Here is a 12,288-nt window from a genome sequence, read left to right as displayed (position 1 = left end):
TTCTTAGTTTTACCTACAAGTACACACACAGCATTTTCCTACTTATTCTGCAATGATTTGAAAAGCCCTTCTCAACATTTATGTACAAAGTGACTGCTGAAAACAAGCTGCCAGAGACAGAGATGTTCAGCTGTAGTGAAATAAAGCACTGTATCATCCAACCAGTAACAGGAGTAAGTTGGTGGATCTCTCCCATGATCAGCTCTGGAGTTGTTCTGCTCTGCTTGAAATCAGGCATTCCCTCAGAGAAGAAAGAGAGATGCCAGGGAATTGTTTACACCACCTATGAACATTGTTCCCCAAATATTTATTATGTCCCTTGAAATCATGAATTAAAAGTGGATGGAAGAAACAAAGACATTTTTGATTTTAAGGATTTCTTTTTCATTTCTTTCTGATTTTTTTTTTTTTTTTATGTTTTGGTAATTTTAAATTTCACTTACTAGACCTAGTAGCCTAAGGTGTAGCACCATTTTCATGTAGCTCTGAAGGGATTTGGGATTGGTGTTGTAAGACAGGCTAGGGAAAAGCCTGCTCTTAAAATAGACACAGGGCACAGTACATGAATCGGCTCCCAGGGTCAAACTGAAGCACCATGTGAACTTTGCTTTGTGGAGTGCCACACTTGAAAAGTTCAATGAAAACTTCGAGGCAACTAGAACCAGAGCTGCAAAACATCTGCAGTGTCCCACCCTGTTACAGTGACAAATAGGTTCTAGTGAAGATCATGTACTCACACCAACTTTCTGCAAAGACTGCAAACCTTTGTGTGGTATCACTTTTGAGTAACCTTTCTGTGAGAAGAGACCAATTCAGCTTTCTCAAACGTCAGTCAGCTGGGAAATACCTCAAATTTTGTTGAAGTTATCACTGAAGCCAATAAAAAAAAATAACTTTTGTGTTTTTAAGTTCTGCCTCACACATCATAGGTAAGGTCTAAGTAAAATTAGGATTTAGGTATTTAAAAGGTCTGTACTACAGTCTTGCTTAATAATGTGATCCAGAGCTCTATACTGAGCATAGCTATATAACGGCAGCAGTCTGCTAACAAAAGAAGTGCCTCAATTCAGTATACTCATTAGGAAGCTGTGTATTGTCCCAGCAGAAATGCCACCTCTTCCCAGGTTGCAGAGGAGCGGGCAATTACCCAGTGCCAGTTCTTTCAAGAACTTCTAGATGAGCAGGAGTTTGGAGCATACTCTGCACCCTAGAAAGCTTAAAATGCTGAGGGCATAAGAGGTCATTTAAGGACTGTGCCAGTAGAGGCTCAGCCACACCTGCTTCATCTCTGACTGGCATCAGTCCAGCCTTTTCTGAAAATCCCTGTGATGGAACACCTCCATAGCTTCCCCAAAACCAAGCAGAGACAGAGCTGGTTCTTAGCAAAGCTTTTCCTAATGTCCATTATGATTCTTTCTTGCTGCCAATTATGTTGTTCTTACTTTTGTTCCTATCTTTTAACCACATATCTTCATTTTTATACCAGCCCTTTCTGTGTCTGCAGACTGTTATCCCAGTCAACTCTTCTGCATACTGATTATCTCCAATTAGTCAATTTTAGTTTTTAAGTTGTATTTTCTAGATTTTTCTTTATTCTCAGAGCTCTTATCTAACAGCACTCTGCCCTGTCACTTAAAAACTTTCTGGAAGACATATGCTCACCTCTGGACCTGATTCTCAAGATAAAGGCTTACCGGTGACCAGTACCTTGTCATATGGCTGACTTATGGTTCTTTTAGTCCCTCTGGTGGGACTGCTTTCACCAGGGACGCCAATGTCTGCTTTCAATATTTAATTAAAAGCAAAAGAGGATGAGCTGATGCTAAGAGAAGCAAAACGTTCATCTGGCATAAACTGATACAGAGTCTTAATGTCTACAAACAATACTGACTTACATTATCAGAGCACAGTGGACCTACCAGCTTTCCAAATGCCTTGGCATTAAAATGCCCAACCCTTCCCATCCGTTTCACTACAAGTGCTGCTTCTGCCAACTGCAGGTTGGAACTGTACCATCTCCTCCATATCTGCGTCTAAATCAAAACCTGCTTCACTGTTGTGATGGACACAAACCACTGGTGTACGAATGATTCATGCTTGCATAATTAGTAACAATTGTTTAACCAGAATCAATTCCTACGTGCAGTATTGAAATCATATTAAATCTAAATACAACTGCCTTTTTTTGTTTATGGATAGTGTTTAAAACTCGGCAATCAAAAGACTATCATTAATTATTTTAATTACATAAAAATGTACGAACAGTATTTTATATTCAAAGTGTCATCAGCTCTGAGAAGCTCTAAAATAGAAAAACATGTTTCACTGATTTGAGGCATGACAAAATGATCATAAAATTATCCCAAGTAACAATGTAATTAAGATTTCCAGGTTGTTTAATTTATTTCACATGTAACAACTGAAATTTAACAACTGAAACCTGAGTAAGCAGTGCTAATTAGCAACATTTTCAGAAGCAAAAATGTTTTAACATTCAAATTTAAACAGTATCTTATCTTTTTCCTTGCTTACCATTTCTTGCTGGATTGTTATTCTGCTCCCATCTTTTCAGATTTGCTGATCTTCTTTTTGGATGGACTTGTCTGTTACAGACAAGAATGAACATTTTAATAGCTGAAAATTATTAGATAAATCATATTATTCCATTTTAAATTGTTCTTATTTTATCCAGTATGGCCTTAGGACTTGCTGCCGCATGTTTTTATCTACACCTTGGTCATATATTCATTTAATTTATTGTAGAGTAGAAATAGCATATTATATTCATGGAATTGAAAGCTTTAACAGTTTTTGAGACTGATTGCTATAGCCTAATTTATGACAGTGGAACTTCATTGCAGGCTCAGCTGAAGCCTTTCAAACTGGATTGGATCAAGGGATAATTATTCCTACTACAGTACGTTTTGCTGAAATCAGGTGACACCCTTTTCTGTTACTATTATTTAACATTTACATAGCAGTAGCATCAAGAAGTAGAGCTCCACTGTTTTAATAATTATACTGTCTTATTTAGTTGTATTGGTAAATGCCCTGCCTTTGTATAGTGATAAGAAAAGACAACCTAGATCGATAATTATTCACAATGGAGATTTTTAAGGGCTTAAAATTTGTTTCCTGTCTGAAAGCTGACAGATGAGATCATTCCATGTTATCAAAACAAAGTTGTACAAAATTGCATTGATTCCTATGACTACTACATGGCTTCTCCTACTGTCCTTCAGTGGACTCACTTTTCTGAACAAAACTACCACACTTGTTATTTGCACTGGCTTTGTTAATAATATGCAGAGCAGAAAAACAATATTGCACGTGTCTTTTAATGTTAGCATTTACTCATCTTTGTGTAACTTCAGTATCTCACACCTCACTGTGGAGATTCGTTTGAGGGAAGACGGACAAAACAGGTCAACTGTTGTTGTTGAAAGGGACCTTTATGCTTAAATGAAGACAGCTTACAGGACTGGGCTATCAAAGCAGCAACTCACAACTTATGTTACACTGGCAGTGTCTGGGCAAATGAGAGACTCACAAATTGTTTTGCAATGAAAGCGTAAACTATACAGAATATTGGGGAATGCAGACAATAAAAGGAGACACCCTCCAGCCTTCAAGCACTTGCATTTCTTTATATCTTACAATACTTTTTCTAATTCCAGTACTGATGTACTATTTCATTTGGGGAAGTGTGTTTTACCTTCTGCCTCATACAAAGCACCCAGCAACACCTTGAGACTGACACCACTTGTGCTTGTGAAGTGAACTAAAGAAAAGGTGGACTGCAGCGTTAGAAAGGTTAGAAGCTTTGTTAGGGGCTAACCTAAAAAACTGAAAGAGTCATCCTGAGAAAAGAACTGCATGGTAGATATTTTAAGAGGTAAAGTCAAGCAAGATTAAGGTTAGACTTTAGGTAAAGGTCTCCAGAACTGAAGATGGATCCATTTTCTCAGGAAAGTTGTAGTACGCTAATCACTGTCTTCATAAAAAAAAAAAAAAATTAAAGTGTTAAATAAAATAAAATCTCCCACAAAACACAATCATCATTAAGCTAAAAGCGAAGAAAACATGTAAATTTGACCTCTCACTGAGGACCTCTAGCAGATCCTTCCAGTTCTCTTTTGGGGTCAGAACTTGAACTGAATTCATAGAATCATAGAATAGTTTGGGTTGGAAGGGACCTTAAAGCCCATCCAGTTCCATGGGCAGGGACACCTCCCACCAGACCAGGCTGCTCAAGGCCCCATCCAACCTGGCCTGAACCCCTCCAGGGATGGGACAGCCACGACTTCCCTGGGCAACCTGGGCCAGTGCTCACCACCCTCATCATGAAGAATTTCCTCCTTATGTCCAGTCTAAATCTTCCTCTCTGCAATTTATAGCCATTGCAGCTAGTCCTGTCACTACATGCCTTTGTAAACAGGCCCTCCCCAGCTTTCTTGTAGGACTACGCAGGGCTGCCCATCGGTGTTGATTTTTGTTTACCTCCCCCTTTAGTAGGAATGGAGCCTTAACTACTTGACAGTCCTGATACTCAGCAATGCCATCTCAGTCTTGGTTTATTAAAATTTCAGACAAAATAATACCTTTCAAACACACTTAGAGATTACTAAAAAAATAATTAATAGACGTTGCCAACTTTTAAAGTTCAGCTGTTCTGGAACGATGTGTTTAAAAAGAGTAAGTTTGCGGTGCTAGTTTACTGTGCAGAGAAAGATGATTTTTTTCAACTTCCATCTTTCAAAACCAAGAAGAAAACAGGAAAAATTTTTTTCTTTAGTTTGTCACTAGCAGTAATTAAATGAGCTTTCCACTAAGATAACATATGGAAAACTGTGATTCCAAAGAGGAAATAAATCTAGAAAGGTATGAATTACTGAAAAGGCAGATAAAAGTGAAAGTATCCTTATAAGTAAATGTTATAATATAAACCACAGTAACATAATATTGTTCTTTCTGTTATATTTTTATATGCTAGTAAAGCCTTATTACCTATTCCTGTAGTCAAGTCTTTCATGGGTTCTTCAGTGTTCCCTGTTGCAATAATCAGTCATCCAAAATACCTGTGGGACTGGCCTCTCCCAAGATACCTACTGTGGGTTATTCCCCAACTACAGATTTCTGCTAGTTTAATGACACAAAGAACTGTGTGTTTTGACATTGAAATCCTTATCACTCTGAAAATGAATTACAGTATTCATTCAATCATAAAATGGCATTATGAAAGCAGGCCTTTTGCTGATGTGACTGTAGAGTTTCTTGACATTATTCTGGTAACACAATTTGACTGGCTATACATTTTGACAACCAGGAAACAGGGACACTGATGGAAACTGATGGACCCAATGTCAAAAAAAGGAAAGCTGGCTGCAGGAGGATGCCCAGAAAATAAATAGGTGGATTTAAAAAAAAACCCATTCCCAAAGGGCAAAAGCAATAAACAGAGGACTGAAAAAATGGAAAGAAAAGGCAAAGATAAACTAATTTTTATATGTCTTTCTTATAAAAATAACAAAGAGCTACTAAGAGGAATTCTAGAGGTCAGTGGTTGCAGGATGAGGCTTAGTTTTAACCTGAATACCTGACATTTAGAACCCATATTTCTGTTTCTGCCATGGTAGTTCTTCAAGAATAACTGTGTTGACAATGCGGAGTACCTCATTATTAAGCGTCCTTTATCTTGTTCCAAATTTTAGCCTTAATTTTCACCATAAACATGTCCCAGAATACCATGAACAAAGGGCTACCCTCAAGAGGACTGGCTTTCGTAGGCATTTTTTGTGGTGGACATTTCTTTGCAGAAGTGAAGACCTTTTCTCACTTCTCTCAAGAGCCTTTGTAAATACTTCTGCTTTCATTTTTATGAAGTATATTTATATATTATCTACAAAAGCTCCAAATAAAAAAAAAACTGGTTTTGGAATCAGCCAGAATTCCTTTCGTGTACTATATTCCTTCCATACTGAGCATTTGTATGTATCATAGATCGGTCAGTTTTCCCTGTCATGGAGTGATAATATTTCATAGGTAAAAGATTTATGACAAGGCTTAAGGGAGAACAGTGTTAAATAATGCAGTGGCAAGAATTCAGTATTAGTACAGTCAACAAACTCCTCTTCTCTGAGTAAATGATAACATTTACATATTTTGTCACCGACTGACATCCTGTCTCCCTTTGCAATGACTCCCGTATTAGACTGTTTCTAAAGTCGGTCAGAAAGGTTTCATTATTGTGATGGTTTTGAGCATTCTGTGGAGTGCCTGAGTAGCAGATCTTGGAAGCTGGGAGGCTGGTGTAGCAAATATCATCATATACTTACTGTTTTCTTATATCCTTCTGTAGGCATCTGCTGTTGGATGTAGGACACATATTGGCAAACTGGACCTTTGGCTTCCTCCAGGATGGCTGTTCCTATAGTTCCACCCAAAAAGACCCTACAAACAAAACACAAACCGTCATTCAAAATACTACATAACAAGAAACAATTTTGTTAGCAAGAGTCGATCCTGAAATCAAGATACTGTAAGTCAACAAAAATGGAAAAAGCAAGTTTTTTGTCAAAGTGACTTGGCTCTGCTTCCCTTATTTCTTGGCTAAAACAATTCCATTGATAGAGTTGCTAAGTGCATTCTATTTACAAATATAAACACTTGATTTTGATCAGCAAAAAAATGCATCAGCACACTTGAACACTGTCAATGATGACATAATTACACTCACAATTTCCTCTCTGTAATGATTTTTAAATGTCAGCAGTCATTTTTTGCCTAATTGTAGCCTGCATGTCAGCACTTCCTCTTAAAACAGCATGTTCCTCTCTGCTGGAATTTCACACCTCTCCACTCACTCACTCACTTCACCAATGAAGATAATGAAGATGATATAAGGCTCCAGGATATTTTCACTCCTGCGCTGTTTTACCATTTAATATCAATCAGTCAGAATGAGGACTATTCTTTTTTTTTCAAAGTATAGCATTTGACCAGTCAGGGTCTAAGTAATTATTTGATTTTAAAGAATAACCCAAAAGTTATTGTTCTTTCTGCCCCCCTACTGGTGCTTTGCTTATAACCTGTTTAAAATCACAGACTCGCCATAAACATATTCGCACACATCTATGCTATAAACTTACTCTCCAGATGAGAAGCCTTACCCTGCAATGCCAGTCTCATGATCAGTTCAGTGTTTAATGTGGTGCGAAAGCAGGTGACCCTTATTCTGCAAAGGCAGCCTGTTTAGAGACGTTTTCACTACCGTCTCATGCTATGACCTAGAAAGTGACTTTTAAAATGCTATTTTGCATGGTGCCAAGCCTCCAGAGCCCACAGAATAACAAATAAGTGCATCTGGAATTCACCTCAGAACTCTCTTCCTCTTTCCATAGATCACAGACCACATCATCAAGTGTATGGAAATGTATCACTTGTGCAATGAACTGGAAGCTCTGCATTGAGGTTAGCAGCAAACATTTTCCACTCATCTGAACATACACTGGAACTGCAAACGGGGGCCAAAGAGGCCTCCTCAATCCAATTTGCTTACAACTCATCTTCAGCTCTCTGATGATATTTAATTCTAGGTTTTAGGAGATAAAGCTTGTAATTTACTGGCCCATTTAGTATCAAAACAGGTGAAGAGCCATAAAGAATGCACACTGTGAAATCAAATCATGAAATAACTTTGAGACGTCTGATAAAAAAAAGAATACAACTGAGTATCTCTGATTACAAATACACACACCCACACAGATACATCAACCCTGCTTATACGCCTGAATGGGTCCCCAAAAGATGAATGAATGTATGAATGAATAAATGAGTAGATACATAATGTGTAGGTGAGGGGTGGGAGTGTGTTTTCTAGATCCAGTAACACTTATGTCACTGTGATGCTGCCAACACACACACGGCGTAAGCACAGACACAGCTGTATATTCATACACAGGCACACAGGTCATCATGCATATGTTCATACAATACAAATGCTGACCTGGCTCTCTATGTGATTTATGCTGCATTTTGTGTCCTACACTTTGAATTTTCCTTTTTGACTAAATTAGTGCCTCAGAAATCTTCTGGCGCTGCTGGAAAGGGTGAGAATGTTTTTAACAATCACAACCTATGCACTTGTGAGATATGAGTAGAGACAATCTGAAGAAAGATGCTTTCTGGTCACCCCAGCTGCAGAAGGGTGTCCACGAGGACCATTTCATTAAGGAAACAAAGCAAACCGAAGACACTAACAGCCCAGCAATCAAGAGAATAGGAAATCAACATCTTTGAGCAGTTCCAGAATATGAGTGCTGAAGCCAAAGGAAGACCTGCCAGGGGGAACACAGCGGATGCAGCCAGCTTGCCAGTGTCCTCCTTTGACAGAGCAGGAGTCAAGACCTAGAAATACTAAAAGCAGAAAGACTACAAAAGAGATTAACTTAGAATACAAAGAGACACTGAGCTAGAACCTTGCTTCTTCTCCTACCTTTTCCTTTCCCATTTTTATAAGAAAGAGATAAGGAGGCTATATTAAAATTAATTCTAAATTGGATGTAACACACTCATAGGAAAGCTGGCTATTCTGCAACTTTACCCCAAAGCTTCCTTGCTCTGTGAGCAGGCTCTGCTTCTATGCACTGCACTGCAGGAAAGATCAACACCTCCTTGCCACCTTGCTCAGCGAAAGCTAAAGTGAGAAAAAGAAAGGCAACGAAAGGGCCCTTCCTGGAGTCTCCTGGAGGTGGTGAAAAGGATTTTCTAAGGCTAATAGGGTAAAGAGGCTACTTTGAAGAGCAGGTCGATCTGTTTCCATAGAGAGGCAGAAAAGGACATTTACATGTCAGTGTGACTCTTTGGGTATAACTGCAGGGGACAACACAAACTCCCCTCAGAGTTACTTAAGCTAATTCTCAGTCACGGTTAGTAAAAGGTTTAGAGTTTATTTTTGAGGCTCAGTATTTTGGTATGAAACTCAAATTTTTCATGAACTTCAAAAGACAAAATGTCTTTCATCCCCACCCACCCCCTGCCCAACATTTGACCGTGAGGAACTTTGCAAAAGGGAAGGGGAAAGGGAATTTTCTATTTTGATGGACCAAAAGTATTGGATCATTAATGTTAAATATAGGAACCCAGTTCATGGTTTACAACATTACAGTCAAGCATTTCTATAGTTTCAGGCAAATAAACAAATGTTGCTGAGAGAATGACACATTGTTCATTTAATGTCTAACAATGGTAGATTCAGCCTGTAGGACTAGAGAAACACTCCCTATGCCAACTGAAACAGGTTTATAGCGCATTCACGACTCAGTTGCTGCATACAGGGCATTGACTTCTGCTGCATCTGAAGGTACTTGACATCTCTTAAAACCATGCTGAAAGTATTTCAAGTTGGCCTCTCAGAAAAAGAAGCACATTTAGTTACAGACCACATCTGAAAACTTCAGCTGATTTACTTCATATGAACTTGAGTTGAACCTCAATCTCACAAAATAGGGCATATTAAAACATAAAGACAGCTGAATGGTAACCATGACAACAGTACTTCCGAAAACCCATAAGTATAGCCAACATTTATATATACCATGAGGGCTAACACAATATTTTGAATATTTGTTAATATTAGTTCATGCTGTGTGCATTATTTTTCATCAGCAAAACTGTAAGTTATGCAGGTCTTTCCAGATAACTTATTAATTTACCTTTGATGTTTTTTTGCTACTCTGACAAGGTCCATACAAATGAAGTTGGCCAAAAAGATTCCAATTTTTAGATTTGGGTACAATATGGTCTCAAAGTATTATTTCAGTTTTAAATCCTTTCTTTTGGTAAAATTTGGTGCCGTAATTATAGGTTGTGTTCCACTGAGCCATAATATTGGTTATGACAATTTCACCTTTTTTTTTATTGTCACAAAAAGAGTGACCATTTTAATTGCTTTATTTTAGGAAGAGGGCTACCAATGTTCTGAAAAACTCATTATATTAAGCAAGACTTTATTCTACCTAGTTTTACGTTACTTTTTCAGTCCTTACACTAAAGGACTGTTTTTTAGTCTTGACTCTTGTCAGCACTGAAGTAAAATGCTTTACTTCTCATTTTTATATTCCATTTTACCCCAACAGGTGTGCATTTTTAATCCTCTTTCCTCTAAGTTGAGAAATACAACCTTTCCCATCACTTTGGACAGAAATATGTTTAATGTTTTTGAAATACCCTGCCAGGGGGCATTTTCCTAAATGAGGATTTTCTAACCTTTAATTAGTATCACAAATACTTTTACTGCCTGCACATTCCTCCAGTGAAAGGTCGTATAGAGCACGTCTCTGAATCCTGCATGTCCTGTGGGACTATGTGAGGAGCCACACACTCTCCTTTCACACAGAGAACAAAAGCCAAGTTCTTGCTTACTTGCTTTTTATTTTTTTAATTCTGAAATGCTAAAGCTATAGGTGCAATACTGAGGGCTGAATACTGATAATCAGGCCTTCTTGGGTGGGATTAGCCTAAGGCTGATGTAGCTTTATAATTCATCTGCCATCTTTTCTTTTGCTATTCTATTGCTTTTCTGGCTTCTTATATATTTACTCCAAAGCACAGATACAGTGTTTATTATTTCTTTGGAGGTGTCACGAGTTGCAAATACAACGTTCTTTCCCCCAGCAAGACTAAACCATAAATAGTTTAAGTACTATCAATCAGAAGCACCAGACATATACATACAATTCCTCTGTATTTTTATATACATATATGTTTACATATATATAAAAATGTAGACTACTGATAATGCACCTTAGCCTGCTAACTAGTTTGATATATGCTTTTGGAATCAGCCCTTTCTGTTATACAGCAGAATTAAGAGACAGCTAAGGCAGCCTTAGCATACAAAAATCTCTACTTTTGTGCTTGCAATGCACAGAGTGTAAGCTAACACATAAGTAGTATGGATAAAAAGGGTGCCAGGATTTGGCTGAAAAACGCTGCCCAAATGAGCAAAATGGTATAGATGCCATTATAACAAATTGCCTAAGGTTGCTGAGAGACCTCCAGACCCTGACTTTGTACAGCTCTCCTGGTCTTAAACACAGAGCTCTATTTCTTGCCTTTTCAAAATGAAAAACTTGAAAAAAGAAAACTTTCTCTGCCCATTCCACCTGCTTACTCCAGGATATGTTTCATATAGGTTGGATTAATTCTCAGCTAAAGAGCTGACAAATAGGCAACAGTTAGGTGTATGAGTGACAGCTGAAACGATGGTGGCACCTACCTTTTATTAATTATTTTCTAGCAGAATCATCCGTTCCTTAGTGTGTGGAACCCTGTTATACTTTGGGGACAGCAGGAATACGCAACTCAGTAAATCCTATTTCCATCTGGATGCCCCCCTCCTTTCTTTATCTGGCACATCGCAGGAATGCTACTAAAGTTACCACAAGACAGCACTAAGGGCAAAAATACACCTCATTTATTGTGCTAGCAATGAGAAATGCAAGAACAGCAACTCCCTGGGGGCTTTAACAGGCAGAAGACTCGCAGCATGAGCAACCAAAACCTGTCAAACAATCCTCTTGGTGTGACCCTCCCTCTGTTCCTTCATCCAGCCCTGGCACCAGTGTTGCTCTCTCTCTGAACATATACTACTGCAATGGCAATAGTTTGTGTCTGCTGCTGGCACCACAGATCCTGCAATCCGCTTCCGTAACCAAAGCCCATTCAAACCACTGGGCAGAAGTCCAGCCTGGAATGGTCCACAGCATTGCTACACCTTTGGGTGTAACCAACACTGATTGAAATGGCAAGCGAGGCCCTTTCATAGCTATATAGTTCCATCATACTCCTCCATCCTAAATGCAGTTGGGCTAAGAAAATTTGACATTAAAAGCGAAGTTGGCTGGGATTTTTGTTTCTGTTATGCTGTAAAATCTTTAGTGAAATGGGATGTATAGAAACAGCAAAACATTCTAAGACACCTTCTCCTCCTCCAAGCAAGACACTATCGCCACATCGTACAGAAGAAACCCAAGAGTTATCAGCGCAGTTGTGGAAGGTCTTGCCACGTGTGGCTCTGTGCCTGTGCTGGTCTGGGCCCAGCGCCACACTGACGTGTCTAGGATCCACGCTACTGGGTTAGCGCAAAATGCAAGCTCTCTGCAGTAAGACTTAAATTCTGGTTACAGAGAATAGGGAGAAGACGGGCTCCCTGTCTTGCAGTCCTCTGTGTAAAGTTACTGCTTCCCCAAATGCTTATGGTCTTTAGGAGACAAGAAATAAACAGAC

The 12,288-nt window shown here is 38.7% G+C and overlaps 1 long non-coding RNA gene across 2 annotated transcripts in view; it reads left to right on the top strand.

The window, feature by feature from the left end:
• Positions 1 to 6,524, top strand: part of LOC128853030 (uncharacterized) — a 61,769-nt gene extending 55,245 nt beyond the window's left edge. The window contains exons 13-14 of one of the 2 annotated variants that reach the window (XR_008451254.1): positions 2,862 to 2,937; positions 6,359 to 6,524. This is a non-coding gene — a long non-coding RNA (uncharacterized LOC128853030). The remainder of the gene's footprint in view (positions 1 to 2,861; positions 2,938 to 6,358) is intronic. The other variant, XR_008451253.1, reaches the window with a different exon arrangement.
• The last annotated feature ends 5,764 nt before the right edge of the window (positions 6,525 to 12,288 follow it).

The sequence above is a fragment of the Cuculus canorus genome, chromosome 9, assembly GCF_017976375.1.
Source record: "Cuculus canorus isolate bCucCan1 chromosome 9, bCucCan1.pri, whole genome shotgun sequence".
Lineage (NCBI taxonomy): Eukaryota > Metazoa > Chordata > Aves > Cuculiformes > Cuculidae > Cuculus > Cuculus canorus.
Note: the sequence above shows the minus strand (reverse complement) of the source record. Positions and strands in the feature narration are given on the sequence as shown.